Source organism: Oncorhynchus mykiss, chromosome 3 (genome assembly GCF_057628025.1).
Source record: "Oncorhynchus mykiss isolate SJ-2025 chromosome 3, ASM5762802v1, whole genome shotgun sequence".
NCBI classification, from domain to species: domain Eukaryota; kingdom Metazoa; phylum Chordata; class Actinopteri; order Salmoniformes; family Salmonidae; genus Oncorhynchus; species Oncorhynchus mykiss.
The window spans coordinates 65,124,004-65,138,393 of NC_143024.1; the positions used below are offsets into that span (position 1 = coordinate 65,124,004).

Here is a 14,390-nt window from a genome sequence, read left to right on the forward strand (position 1 = left end):
TACACAGATGTAAATGTCTGGAATCTCTATATACAGACTAGATTGTTGATAACTGTTGCCTAAAAGATGTACACTAATGGTATTTTAGTGGGACCAAAGTAGATTGGTCACTGTGTATTATAGCAATGCTGTATCAGGATAGGGTCACAAGTCAGAGCAGGTAAGGTCATTTCCATTAAGTCCCCCAAGGGTTGGAGTTTATAAAACATTTGCATTTGTGTTCAGAGTAGTCTCTCGTGAGTCGTGACATCGAGTATCAGATTTGGTTTGGGTGCCGAGATTATGATTACAGTAATGTGATTATTTGATTGATCATGCATGGCTATGGTGCATGACAGCAGACGTGTGTCTTTCACTGTTTAGGATATAGATGGTTGCATTTAGTCCCAACATGCTACCCTGTCTGAGGTGTTGACGGAGAAGACGAGGGGTTGTTGGCAGCCTTGTCTCTACAGCTCTGCTCTGATGTGTGGACAAAACACTTAGACTCGACATGAACATACAGTCCCACACCGCTCTGGGCTAAAGGCTATTTAGTTGGGTTTACAAATGCATTAGAAAGGTGTGGAAATCAAACAGAAGATACAGTAAAACTCACTTGTAAGGGCTCTTCAAATACATTTTGCAGTCAGAATTTGCCTACTTTATATCCACATGACAAATACCAGAGAGTTCTGGAGAAAAGGTCAAGTTACAGCTTCAGTTTTCTTTTATCATGAGGCCATTTCCAAAGTGCACTTTAAACAGGCGGATGAGATGGGATGAGCCCAGCTCTAGTGTCCGATCTACTGATAATGGGTGTAATGCCTATATGTAGTCATCCAGGTCTCAAGTCTTTAAGTGGAGGGGTAGAGCCCTGGCCTCTGCTCTATGACTGCAGAGTTGATGTTCCCCGCTATATGAATAGGCCTCTGTCTGTAGACGTGTCCTCTTCACTATCCCCATTGTCTCTTCTGATTGACAGGCCTGCCTTTGATAACGTTAATGGATGTGATATCCCAGACTGCATTGCATGCAGAGCAGCGTCCCTGATCAAGAGGAAGAGGTATAGTCCTATAACTTTACTCAGTTGTTATTTTTCAGAAAAAAATGGAATGAACCAAATATGGCCTAAAACTGTTGGCAGTGGGATACTTTTGGGATGATTTAATGAATGCATAAAAGTCTAAAAATAGGCAGTCAAAAAAATATACAACATTAATATGCTTTGATGGTTTTCCTGAGCCTGAGTGTACTGTAAAATCATTGCAGTGGGTTTTCTGTAGGCATTCTGTACACACCATCACAAATAAATCTAGCTATGACATGCCACACTGAGTGATGTCATTAGTCCATAGGATTTGATTCAATTAGTGGAAGTGTGTGTGCTCTCTCTCTCTCCACCCCTTCTCTCTTTCATCCTTTTTTTGAGCTAATATTTTAACCTATTTTAATCTCCCACATTCCTCAGGTACCATGTCTCTTCTCCTTCATACAAATCCCCTCCTTCTACACCTTCCATTCATCTTCTCTCTCTCTCTCTCTCTCTCTCTCTCTCTCTCTCTCTCTCTCTCAATTCAATTCAATTCAATGTGCTTTATGGGCATGGGAAACATACAGTATGTTAACATTTCCAAAGCAAGTGAGGTAGGTAATATACAAAAGTGAAATTAACAATATCTCTCTCTCTCTCTCTCTCTTTTCTCTTTTCTCTCTCTCTCTCTCTTTTTTTCTCTTCTTTTATCCTGAAGTTAAATAATCCTTATCTTGAGGCTGGGCCCTCTGCAGTCCTCGCTCCACCATTACAAGACACCTGATCCTTGGTGAGGAGGTTGTAATTTTGGCAAATACAGTTTTTTTTAGATCTTAACTTCAAGTGGAATCCAGTCATGCTTGAAATGCTGTACATGGAACCAATGATATTTTTACGACAATTGAATTCCATGAATAGGAGGCAATGTCAGGAGGGAAAAACGAGTGATTATGTGTGTGATTAGGAACTATAACTTTACTTGATTTATGCAATAAAAATGTGTTCACAAGACATAACTTATTTCAATCAACTCAATTCTGGGTGTTTGTTATTGAGAGTCTCGTTCATGTTAAGCTATTTCCTGTACTAAGATCCAAAAATGATAATGACAAAATTGACAGCTTAATTTGATCAGTGATAGGCTTATATTATGAAAGAAGTGTCTCAATGACATTTGATGTAGGCTACAGCCCCTCTATACATGTCTATTTCCTACTCCAATAAATAGCTCTGAAAGGTGATGTATGTCACATCAAACCCTCAGAATAGTTTGTTTTTAACTGCAATGAGAAACAAACACATACATTCATTAATATTAATGAATTAACTACTTATGTAGTATTTTCCTTTATAAAGGGTGAATAAACAGTTTGGGTTAAAAGACCATTTCAATAGCTTTAAGATCTGAATCCCAACCATATCTTATTAACAACTCTCTCTCTCTCTCTCTCCTCTCTCTCTCTCTCTCCTCTCTCTCTCTCTCCTCTCTCTCTCTCTCTCTACACTTCACTCAAATAACATAACTTTCATACACAAGCAGTTTCGTTCTTCTGACTCTTACATCCACACAACACAAATCAAACTCAACATCCAGACTTAAAATACAACTGCGGCATAATTCTTCTAAAGTGTAGGCAGATAATTTTTATGTGTCCTTGATTGATTGATTTGTTTATTTATTTACCAAGAGCAAGCACGCTCCCCCTTAGTTTCTGCAAAATATAGTGGTATAGTGTCAGTGAGGTGTGCTAGATTTGTACAAGAGATACAGAAAGATAATACACATGTAGGACTACATGTGATTGATGATATGTCATTCAACAGTTACCATACACACAACACACACGACATACGTATACATGCTGTGTAATAAGTAATGCATGAATGTTTTGTTTGTTTACACCCCTAGTAATTAAAGTGTGACCAGTGGAGGGCGTTGATCTGCAAAATAATGAGTCATCAAACGTTTTAGGCTATTCATCATTAAAATAAAGAATATGAACTCAAATTAACGCTATGTAGCCTTAACATTGGAACCATTTCAGAACAGATTCCAGCTCTGACGGTGCCTAGAAAAATATGGAATATTGATTATCCGTCTCTAGTTTTAAGGATTAATATTTTTTTGCATTCAAAGGACAACTGCAGTATTATTTCTAATCAAATGGAGGAATAAGGGAAAGGCTAAGTGAAAGTGTGGCGTCTGTCTGTGTTCCTAATTTGAATGTGAACCTACTATCGAGATGCGCAGCCTATTGGGACTGTCCCAGTCGGTATTGAACACGCCTCCCGCCACCCGTCGTCAACTAATGTATTCCATTTCCAAGACGTCAAAGAGTCACAGAGCCAATACACCGACCTACCGACGTGCAATAATCCGCAAAGGCAACACACGGAGGAGTGTACATTTGTTTTAGAGCCGTGGACTATTCAAAAGCTGGGACCTGGGGTGAAGTTTGACTGCTACAGGAGGAATTCCTAGTAAGTGAAGTGTTTTGTTTATTTAGTAACTACAAATACTCAATGGGATCAATAAGCGACAATAGAGTGGCTGTGCGGTGACATGGGTAAACAGAGCCCCCCAAGAAATAATTGGATACATTATTTATTATTTGAGAAAGAAAATGAATATAACAAGAATGCAAAATAATAGAAAAGCCAAGTGCAATAGACTATGAAACTGTATCCAGTGCACACTGTTTTTGTGTTGTATTTAAGCTCTTCTTGCAGACCCACTTAGACCCCCATTCTCCTGTGTCAACACCATAACATGATGACCAGAATAGAGAAAAATATTATCCATGCATGAATAATACTTTATGGATGGAGGAAATGTATCCTGTCATTTGAGTAAAATATAAATGTGACCAATTCTATTTGACTTACATGAAATATATTTGAAAGGCTGTTTTTGTTTGTTTGACATTAATAAATTATACTCCCAGAATAACAAAGGACTGTCTGATTGTCCACAATATAGTTGCTAGGCTACATATTAGTTACGTTATTATTACACAATTATTACCTAGTTTCTATTGAAACCAATAACATTTTGCACATTTTATGTTACTAAATCAAGAGGTTGGGGTATTCAAGGAATAGAAACTATGAGCTCCATTTGGACCACACCTCTGCCAGATTGTACTAAATGCCATGCAGGTTTAATTTCACACATTTGGACTGTATTACAGACCAGGGTCCAGATCCACTGTGGAAAAGGAACTCAGTATTGCAATGGATGTGAATGTAGACTAGCAGGTGCATTGAGGCTCCCATACCCTTGTCTTGTCCATGTACAGTGTTTTCCCTACCCCCGGACAGACGCATCTATGGAAGCCAGAGGTTTGAGGTTGGCTGTAACTCCCTCAGTAGTGGAGAGGTGGGGGGATTGTTCACGGGGGGCTTGCTGCTGTTGCTATGTGGATTTTAGTGCATCTGTTTGGGAGTGGTCTCTCATTGCTCCATATTCTGTAGAGCAGAGGTTGCTGGGGGGCAAAGACTTGCCCTAGTCTCCTGCTCTGCTCCCTCCTGCTAGGCTGTTCCTCTCTGTGGTAGCTCTGTCAGTTTGGCTTAGATCACCTTGCTGTGCTCTACCCCTTCATATTCCATGTATGGGTGCCACTAAAATCTGGTGGTCAGAGAAAATAACTGGTGATGACCAGAGGTTCCCCCCTACTGTTACATAGACATAGTTATCACCCTGTTTTGATCCTTCACCGTGTTTTCTGCCACCTCTATTTCCTGGAGGTTTCATCTGTGTGTCAACTATACTGAACAAAAATATAAACGCAACGTGCAACAATTTAAGAGATTTTACTGTGTTACAGTTCATAGAAGGAAATCAGTCAACTGAAATAAATAAATTAGATCCTAATCTATGGATTTCACATGACTGGGCATAGGCCCACCCACTTGGAGCCAGGTCCACCCACTGGGGAACCAGGGCCAGCCAATCAGAATGGGTTTTTCCTTTTATTACAGACAGAAATATTTGTGTCCAGTATATTAGCTAACGACACAGATAGAAGGACAAACTGTAAAAGCTTTCCTTACCAATCTGTGCCCTAGCACATCATCACTGACGACCTTTCTTATGATGCATATGCTGTATGTGATCAAAATAAAGGAGGAAACTGATATTTGATCTGAATAAGGGAAGAGTTGGTTAAATTTAAGCATTTTCCTATAAGCATTTTGCTACACTAACAATAACATCTGCTAACCATGTGTTTGTAACCAGTAACTTTGTGTTTTATTTTTTATTTGATTTGGTGTGACGCTCCATCTGTAGTCTGACTCATTGATAATCGTGCGGCGTGTGAGTTGGGGCAATGCATGCTTTTGTAAGGAGGACATCAGCATAACAATAGAGCATGAGAAATTAGTTTTTGAGGTGAAAGAATTTAGTCTTCCCAAAAACTGTGTGTTTCTGTGGGCTGCTCTGCTCTCTGCAGCACGAGGCTGATGCCTGATGCCCACGCGTGGCAAGAACAGGCATGGGGTCCCCTGGGCCCCATTTCAGGGGGATTGTATGTATGGGCCTTGCTCTCAACAGAAATCACTTGCTGGAGCTGAGGAACACTCGCTGGATTGAGATTAATATTCATTTTTAAATCATGACTGAGAAACACAAATGTGTTGAAAGAGCATAATAACTTGATACATTTTTTGTGTGTGTACTTTTCAGGAATGCAATTGTCAAATATATGATGAGATTCAGTGTACTACTTACTGTGATGTTAGGATAAATACATTTAGCAAGACTTATAGGATCAAAATGTTTCAGACTGATTTGTTTAACAGTCCATCTATCACACAGGACATCTACATTTTGGGTCAGTTTAATGCACTCTCTCCTACAGCTTATATATGCACCATCATTAAAATGTATATTAACATTGCACTACGTCTGTGTCATTGATGGATAGATCTACAACCCGATCGACCCTGTTGTGTGATGGATTAGTGAGGTATCCCCTGACTAGGTTGAGAAATGTACTGTCATCATGTCAGGTGGGGAACGCTCTGTTCCTCCTCATTAGCTTGGACACATTCCATTATGTGTTGTTGTGATTGATAGTGCTCCCGGTCAGATCTGTGACTGCCGCTGGTCCAATGACCCTGAGTGACACCACCGGTACTAGTGATGTGGCTCTACGGCTGGGCAAAGACAGATGTAGGTAGGGACACCTGCAGGGGACATAGTGGTGTGGGGATGGAGATGGGGGTATGGGGAGACACAAGGGTATAATTTGAGATGTGGGTAATAACAAGGATGTGGAGACAGAGGATGCAGGTATATGGGTCATTATCCTCGGTAGGTGCAGACAGAGTATGGGGTGTTGTTACCTGGATAATACAGGTATGGTGGAGGTGAATGGTAATAAGCTGCAATGGGTACCCTCACTCAGTCATGTACTGGTACAGCCAGCCCTAATGCTGAGCCTCCCCACTAGGTTGATGGATGGCTTGTGTAACGTGCCTTTTGGTCCTTGGCCCGTCCCTTTTTGCATGCAAACACATGACAAATAAGGCCTGTCAAGGTGCGCTCAACTCTGTGTTGGTCTTGCCAGAATGTGCTGTTGGCTGTTTTCTCAGTGGTAAATTATCTCTCCCTACCATTTACAGTATCTGAGTTACCTGCAGTAATTTACCCTCAGTGGCAAAATGCTGTTGGGAAAAAAAACAGGTGAAGAATGGTGATAGTGCTGCATCTCTCTCTCTTACATACACGCGCACGCACACACACACACACAGGGAGTCATTGTGGAACATGCCGCCCCTGTTTCCCGGTGTAGACCTGGATGCCAGACCAGAGCATGTAGATAAAGAAAGAGCTTTTTGTGAGAAAATGTTTCCTGTGATTTTTACTGACAGACATGTGGCCTTTGATATTTGTATTTCACTTCATGAAGAGAACTCCTTGGTCACAAATCCTTTTTGGGGTTAATGTCCACATTTTATATAAGGGTCGATCTCTATCTCTTCCTGTTTTAGACTACTCTGTTTTTCTCTCTCCTCTCTCTCTCCCTCTCTGTCCCACTGTTAAAGACATTAAACGGAAATACTCCACATTTTTATAAGGAGACTTAGGAACTTCTCAGCTGCCCTCGCAAATCACTATTGCACGCTTGTCATCACCGTGATGTTCAAGTGGGTCACAGCATAGCAGAGGTCAGTGGTGGACTAGTTCTGAGCTATGATAGGGATGTTTAAACCAGTATTAACCCTTCAGCCAGCCTTTGCACAGCAGAGAGTGGCTTTCTGTCTCCAGTATCTCAGAGACTGGGCCTGTAGCGGGGTACTCTCTCCACTCTCTAGTCAGGGTGTCACTGAGGAGAAGCTGTCAATAGGATCAGGGATGGATCAGGGACAGGGTCAGAGGTGAGAAGGCTTGCTCCATAGCTAGGCCAGGCCCGGGTTAGTTTTCCTCCAGGGCACCCGTCGTAGCCAGATCATTCACAAATTAGTTTAATAGTGTTCAAAGGGGCTTTTTTCTTATTGTGCCAATTCCAAATGATGTAGTTTTATTTTATTTAACTAGGCAAGTCAGTTAAGAACAAATTCTTATTTACAATGATGGCCTACACCGACCAAACCCAGACAACGCTCGGCCAATTGTGTGCCAACCTATGGGACTCCCAATCGCAGCCGGTTGTGACACAGCCTGGATTCAAACCAGGGGGTCTGTAGTGACAACTCTAGCACTGAGATGCAGTGCCTTAGACCTCTGCGCCACTCGGGAGCCCCTTATGTATACTGTAATGTTAATTTCAAGTACATAACATTTGAGTATTGTCTTTTCAAGGACAATAATTGTAGCCTGGAAATGTGTTAAACAAAGGTTACTGTAGGTTATGTGGTTCCCTCTTGCTACCGTATATCCCTGTCTCTGACATACTGCTAATGCTGCTCTCTGTGAATTATTCAGCAAAGTTTGTGGAAGCTTAAACGCATGGATGACTTTTACTACCAGACCTTTATGTTCGGTGACTGCACCACTGAGTTGTCTAAGTCAGAAACCCTTCTAACCTAGAGTAGTGGTTCCCAAACTTTTTATAGTCCCTGGGGCGGCAGTGGTTAGAGCGTTGGGCCAGTAACCGAAAGGTTGCTGGATCGAATCCCTGAGCTGACTAGGTAAAAATCTGTCGTTCTGCCCCTGAACAAGGCAGTTAACCCAATGTTCCCCGGTAGGCTGTAGGAAACTACTGGAATGATTTTCCATGGCTGCAGAGGGGTGTGGCCTTGCAGAATTCAGTTCAGTTTCAGATTGATTTGGATTCTAATCACCCCTTGGTATCTTTCCCAATGGTTTAGTGATCAGATGTATTCGACTTCGTCCACACTGCCTCCTTCTAGCCTCCCTCACACCAATGTGTGCCTGGAAGAAGCTTGCATCCTGGGGTGAACCTGCTGTCTCTTTTCTGTCCTGTTATATTGGGGTTAAGTGCTTGATTACCATAATCTGCTGCAACTGTGAGTGACACATCCTACATTTTCAATTGATGTACATTTTCTGTGTTTGGATTTCATGCTGTTCATTTTCTAATCAAAGACTGTAGATAGAAAAAGTGCATTTAAATTGCAGTGAAATATGAAGAAGAAGCACTCATGGCTGAGATTTCAAGGACTAAAAATACGGATGAAAGCAAAGAGGGAAAATAGGATTTCTACACGCAGAGAAGAGAACAGGGCCAAATGTTTCATTTGGGGAACACTTTGAACTAAATGTTTTCCCCAAGGAAATCTGAGACTCTAATGTAGCCTACAAAATAAGTCAGAGCTTCTTGAGGAAAGTAGAAAAATCCACTGTCATATTCACCTTCTTTGATTCACACATTGTGACATATATACTGTAGTCCCTCCCATGTTATGTGGCTATGGTAGTCTGGTTACCAGTCTTTTGAGCAAACATTTCACTTCCTGTCATTTGCCAAATAATTAGGATGAAATCCTCTGATGTCCTCGAACTCATTATTGATAGGCCAGTCTCTAGTAAATGAGGAGTGGTATGTAATAGCTGAACAGAGACAGCATCTAGGCTAGGGCTATGGTTGGTTAACCTCTATTTTAGTATGCAGGCAACGTCGTCACCCTGCTCAACACTTTGAGTGGATCGAGAGCGTAAAGGGGCACGGTTTTACTATCTACAACCAGAGATACACTCACCACGTCCCTTGAGATCATGTCTTTTGATGATCTTTCTTTGAAGTTCAGCACTTTTAGTCCATGAATGTGATTGGATAGTGTCTTATGCATAATTCATGCTTTGTAGTAGTAAAATCCATGTTTTATTTCTTCTGCAACGTAACTGTAAAAATGTTCTGCCACACAAAGGGCAGTAAAATCAAATAATTACGATTATCATTCATTTCCTTTCTATAAACAATTGACTGTATTATATTCTGTTTAATAAATTCCTAAACCTACATATACTTCAATAATCACAGTTATGCATCTCTGGAGTAAAATACTAATTCCCTTCCATGACCTCAGTATTGCCAAAAACCAAAGGTCCGATTTTAGGGGATTTCAATCTCTTAAACTTAAGCCCATCTTCAATTGACTGTGAATCGATCAGTCCAATTTTCCTCAGGTGACATGGTCGTTGTCTTCAAAACGAAGCGGCCAGTCATTCTGACTTTGAAGTCAGGTCTTTACAGAGCAGAGCATTTAAAGCTTTATGCACTGTGTCTAATTGTGTGGTTTCTTTTTGACAGACTTTGGTGTTGGGAAGAAAGGACAAAAATGTGGTCCTAAACCACTCATATTTCCTGAGGGAAATGAGTTCTCTGTAAGATAAGACTGGTCAGATCAGCGATGTAAGGTCTCCTGTAACTACGTACACGGTCACTTTCAACAGCTTGCTAGGGAGTAAATCAGAGAACCGGAGACTTGTTGAGTTCTGGTTGGGAAGGTTCAGCCTTCCTGTCTTTTATAGACCGTTGACTGGTTGTTTATGCTGGTCCTGTCTTCTATCCAGTCTTCCTACCAGACCCAGTCTTACCATTGTTGGTCTCTACAGTTCAATCAAGCTCAAACGTAGACAATCAAAACCAACTTCTCATAGTTGAACTCATTCTTAAATGGAGTGCTGTACATTTCTTCATTCTCCTGGGGTACCTAATTCAACCTTTAAAGTCAGCAGTCCATGCCCTCTCTGTGTATGTGGTGTGAAAAATCTTGAGCCAGGGTGGTTTGTGCCGTCCCTAGTGCCTCTATTAAGACAAAATGAAGAAAAAAGAAAACAGTCACCTCCAAAATCCCAATTAGCTTCCATGTTGCCTTTCAACTGGACCCACGGCTTCATGTCACCCTCAAGTACAAGGGGATCAGATCCACCCCTGCAGCCCCTCTCTCTGAGTCTGACCCCTTTGCAGCTGTCACAGGGTGCATTATCCCCCCGTCAGCCCCTCTGATCCCAGTCATACCTCAGTCACAGTCACCCCTCCTCTCCTCGTGGACCCGGTCCCGTATCAAAAACTTCACACATCTTAGCCACCCTTCAAAGAGATTTGGTGTACTGCGCCCTCTGTTTCTCATGCAGGGGCTTTAGCCCCTTCACAGGCCAGCCAAACAATGTGGGAGAGCTGGTATGTCCCAGAGGAGGGGGGCGACGGGCTGACTGCGCCTCTCCTAAGCCCCCTGCTAAAGCATTATGTGTAGAATAGGAGCACTTGTACATCACATCACACTGGGACGCAAACATGGATGCCTGTCTCACTGACTGATCGATAGGCAAGGCCCATGTACATGTAAACTGTAGAGAGAGAGAGAGAGAGAGAGAGAGAGAGAGAGAGAAGGTCTCATTGTGATCCTTAAAGTGGTCCAGTTTGTACAGTAGATGGAGAACTCCATTGTGAGTTGTATTGACCTCCCAGGGAGCTTTTCCTGTTTGCTTGGTAGCCACCCTACATTGTGTGGTTTACGGTACACAAACACCCTGTACCACGTGAGGTGTTATGACGACTTCTGTTTCAATGTTGGCATTCCTATAAACCTAATTCTGCTCATATTTGCTTTGAAATGAAAGGCTTTTTTGGTGATCACTTTATGATTTTTTATTTATTGTATTCATATTTATAGGCTATGTGTATGTCGAAGACATAATTCAATACTAAAGCACACCCACATTTATTTTTATTTGGACTCAACACAAGCCATGTTTTGCTGTGAATAAATGCAGGCAATTTCTTTTTTTTAAAAAAGCTTTGTTTGAGGAAAAAAAACTACAGCTACAGGCCAGAAACCACAGACTGTTGGGAGAAAGGTAATTATTCTGAAATGTGGAAAATTACACTGTAATTATGACAATTGCTCGCCTGGTATTTGTTACATGATGTCATGACAGGGTTTGAGTTAATGTGATTTATGTAGGCCTAAATACTTTAATGCATTCGTTTTAATGGGATAAAGTTGAAAGGAAATGAAGCTTTAATCACATTGCACTTGGACCAATCCCTTGCAGTAAGACTATAACTTTGGGACACATTTGAATGTTCCCTGCTCCTTTAAATAGAGTGGTGTCCTATATCTAAAGTAAATGACTAGCCTACTCACTAGCAATTGAATGGCATATAGTGGCAAATACCGCCACACAAATAAACATGGGCTATAATGACTGTAACTGTTCAGGCATACAGACCATTGAGTCTTCATTTGATCCAGCTTCTCCATCCTGCTGTTATATTGTTACAGTCCCAGATTATTTCAAACTACTCTGCAAATCTGCGCTATCCCGTCGTTTATGTCTATCATAAGTGTGACTGCAGTGAGGTAGTGTAAATTTTTTTATTTAAAAACGAATTGACTGACATCGGTTCAATTATTTGAATTCCATTTCGTACGTTTTTCTTCTGTGAGCTCAATGCACACATTGCACAGTTTCTCGAAAGACAAATCAGATCCAGCCTGAGCTGTGTGATGTAGTAGGGAGTTTTAGTTTCTAACAGGCCAATATTCCACATAGTTTAGTGCATAAAGCCTGGTAATTAACTACAATGACCATAATCCATTGCGCATCTACTTGTCCAGTCTTGTGTTTCTTTTACGCCTGCTACTGAAAAGACAGAAGAATGTGTGATCGTGAAGGAATATAGAGAGGAGCTGTTGCTTCGCATTGTATCTCTACCTGAAAATACATCTAAGTGATTGATAGTTGATGTTCAGCAGTCATAAAAGTATGCCTTATTTACTTTGAAGAACTACAAGAACTTTGAAGAACTATAGTGATTTTGTCAGACGGCATAAGCAGCCGCTCTACAGAGACGAGATGATGACATGGAATGAAGTAATACAATCCTCAAATGAAGCAAATGAAGTAGACACAACGTCTGAAATATTTTATTAAAATAAAATAATGTGAATAAATGATGGTTAATAAGTGATAAGCAGTAATGGGCAGTCACTACCATCATGTGACTTTTATTAATTGTTTTATTCTGTTTTGCTACAACATTCAACCCAAATAATCAAAACCGAAATCGAAAACTGATTATTGTTTAGTAATCGAACCAAACCAACCTCAAAATGGACTAATAGCCAGATCCCGTGTCATGTTAAGGCCAAGGCAAAGTACAATACATGTTTTATCTGCACAGGCAACATTCCACTGCTTTATTATTGTACAGTGGGCGCCCTTTTATTCCTGACCATGGCATTTTCTGGCAGTAGCCAGCAGCCTGTTCCCCCCGTGAGTACCAGCTACATGGTTAATCCTCTGGATCTTCGTATGCGCCAAACCTTCGAGATTGGGGATTAAAAAATTATACAGCTGACTTGGAGCACTTCAAAAGAAAACTGCTGGATTAGGGTTGTGCTGGTCGCATGTAGGATTTCAATTAGCCAGCCAGTGATTCTGATCCGATTTGACTCCGACTCCCAAGTCCCATGATACCCTATTTTCTACATAGTGCACTACTTTTGACCCGTGCACTGTGGGCCCTGGTCAAAAGTAGTTCACTATATAGGGAATAGGGTGCCATTTGAGACGTAACCACAGGTTTTGTGGGATAGACTACCAGAGGCCAGGGGCATCGTTGGCTGCTGCCATATGGCAAATAACAAGAGTGGACAGTCCATGTTGATGAAGCATTGTCTCGTTTTGTTTTGGCACTTTTGAATCAATGGGAGGCTTGGGCTTTGTCTCGACTGCGGTTGTCAGCCCTGCATTTAATCAGCTTTACTTTGTTTCTCTGAATCGTCCTGAAAGAATGGCATAATTGGATTTGTTAAGGGACAAAAGGTATGCATACTGTATAGATTTGTCAAGCTTTTTTTCAGTTGTGCAGGCAAGTTCCGAAAAACCTCTCCTACTGTAGCATACTGTAGCTTTCTATTTTATATTTAAGCAATAAGGCCAGAGGGGGTGTGGTATATGTCCAATAAACTACGGCTAAGGGCTGTTCAAAATCAAACACATGCGGAGTGCCTGGACACAGCCCTTAGCCGTGGTATATTGGTCCTATATCACAAATCCCTGAGGTGCTTTATTGCTATTATAAACTGTTTACCAATGTAATTAGATCCGTAAAAATAACTGTTTTGTCATACACGTGATATACCACGGCTGTCAGCCAATCAGCATTCAGGGCTCGAACCACCCAGTTTATAATAGCTAGTATAATATTTTATACCACTCTGCTACCCAGGTACAACGCTGTTGAAATGTGCACAACTGTTAAAGGCCTGCAGCACAGAAAGAAAAGCTTGCAGCAAGAACCTCTATGATTTTATATATATATAAAAAAAACTGTTTTTACATTAGTTACATTACCAGCTAAAAATATTGTAATCATATTACTGGTACTTTTGAAAACAAAATGATTACTTATTGGATTACTTTTAAATTCAGAAAGGATGTTTTTAAAAAATAAATACATTATGACATCTTTAGTTTTTTTCAATTACATTCAATTCAGTGTTGAAAAAAGGTGCAAGTGTACATTTGTTCCACCTGAGTCTGACCACAAGTCAGTGACCACTATGATGACACACCAAATGTGTATGATGAATCAGTTTTGTATTCTTCTAATGCCTCTTAAGGGAATGTAATCCAAAAGTAACTGAAAGTTATTAACGTTATTGAGTTTGGGTAATGCAAAAATTACATTACTGACTATAATTTTGGACAGTAACTAGTAACTGTAACGGGTAACATTTAGATAATAACCTACCCAACCCTGCTCACCACTCTCCCCTCCCTACCTCTCTTCCCCCCTGTCCAACCAATTCTCCCTCCCTCTTTTTCTGAATCTGGTCAGACCAGTTCTCAGAGTCACTAGACTGCTGGTGATTTGCATTTCTCTCCCTCTCAGAAGGGAGGAACCATTATTCACAGGTCATTGCTCAGCCCAGGAGATTGTGTTGCGGGCCACAG

General features: G+C 41.0%; 1 protein-coding gene across 2 annotated transcripts in view; it reads left to right on the forward strand.

Annotated features, from left to right (window-relative positions):
• The first annotated feature begins 3,325 nt into the window (after positions 1-3,325).
• Positions 3,326-14,390, forward strand: part of lypd6 (LY6/PLAUR domain containing 6) — a 28,022-nt gene continuing 16,957 nt past the window's right edge. Inside the window, exon 1 of one of the 2 annotated variants that reach the window (XM_021597340.3) lies at positions 3,326-3,493. The gene's annotated coding sequence lies outside the window, so the exon portion shown is untranslated. The remainder of the gene's footprint in view (positions 3,494-14,390) is intronic. The other variant, XM_090230717.1, reaches the window with a different exon arrangement.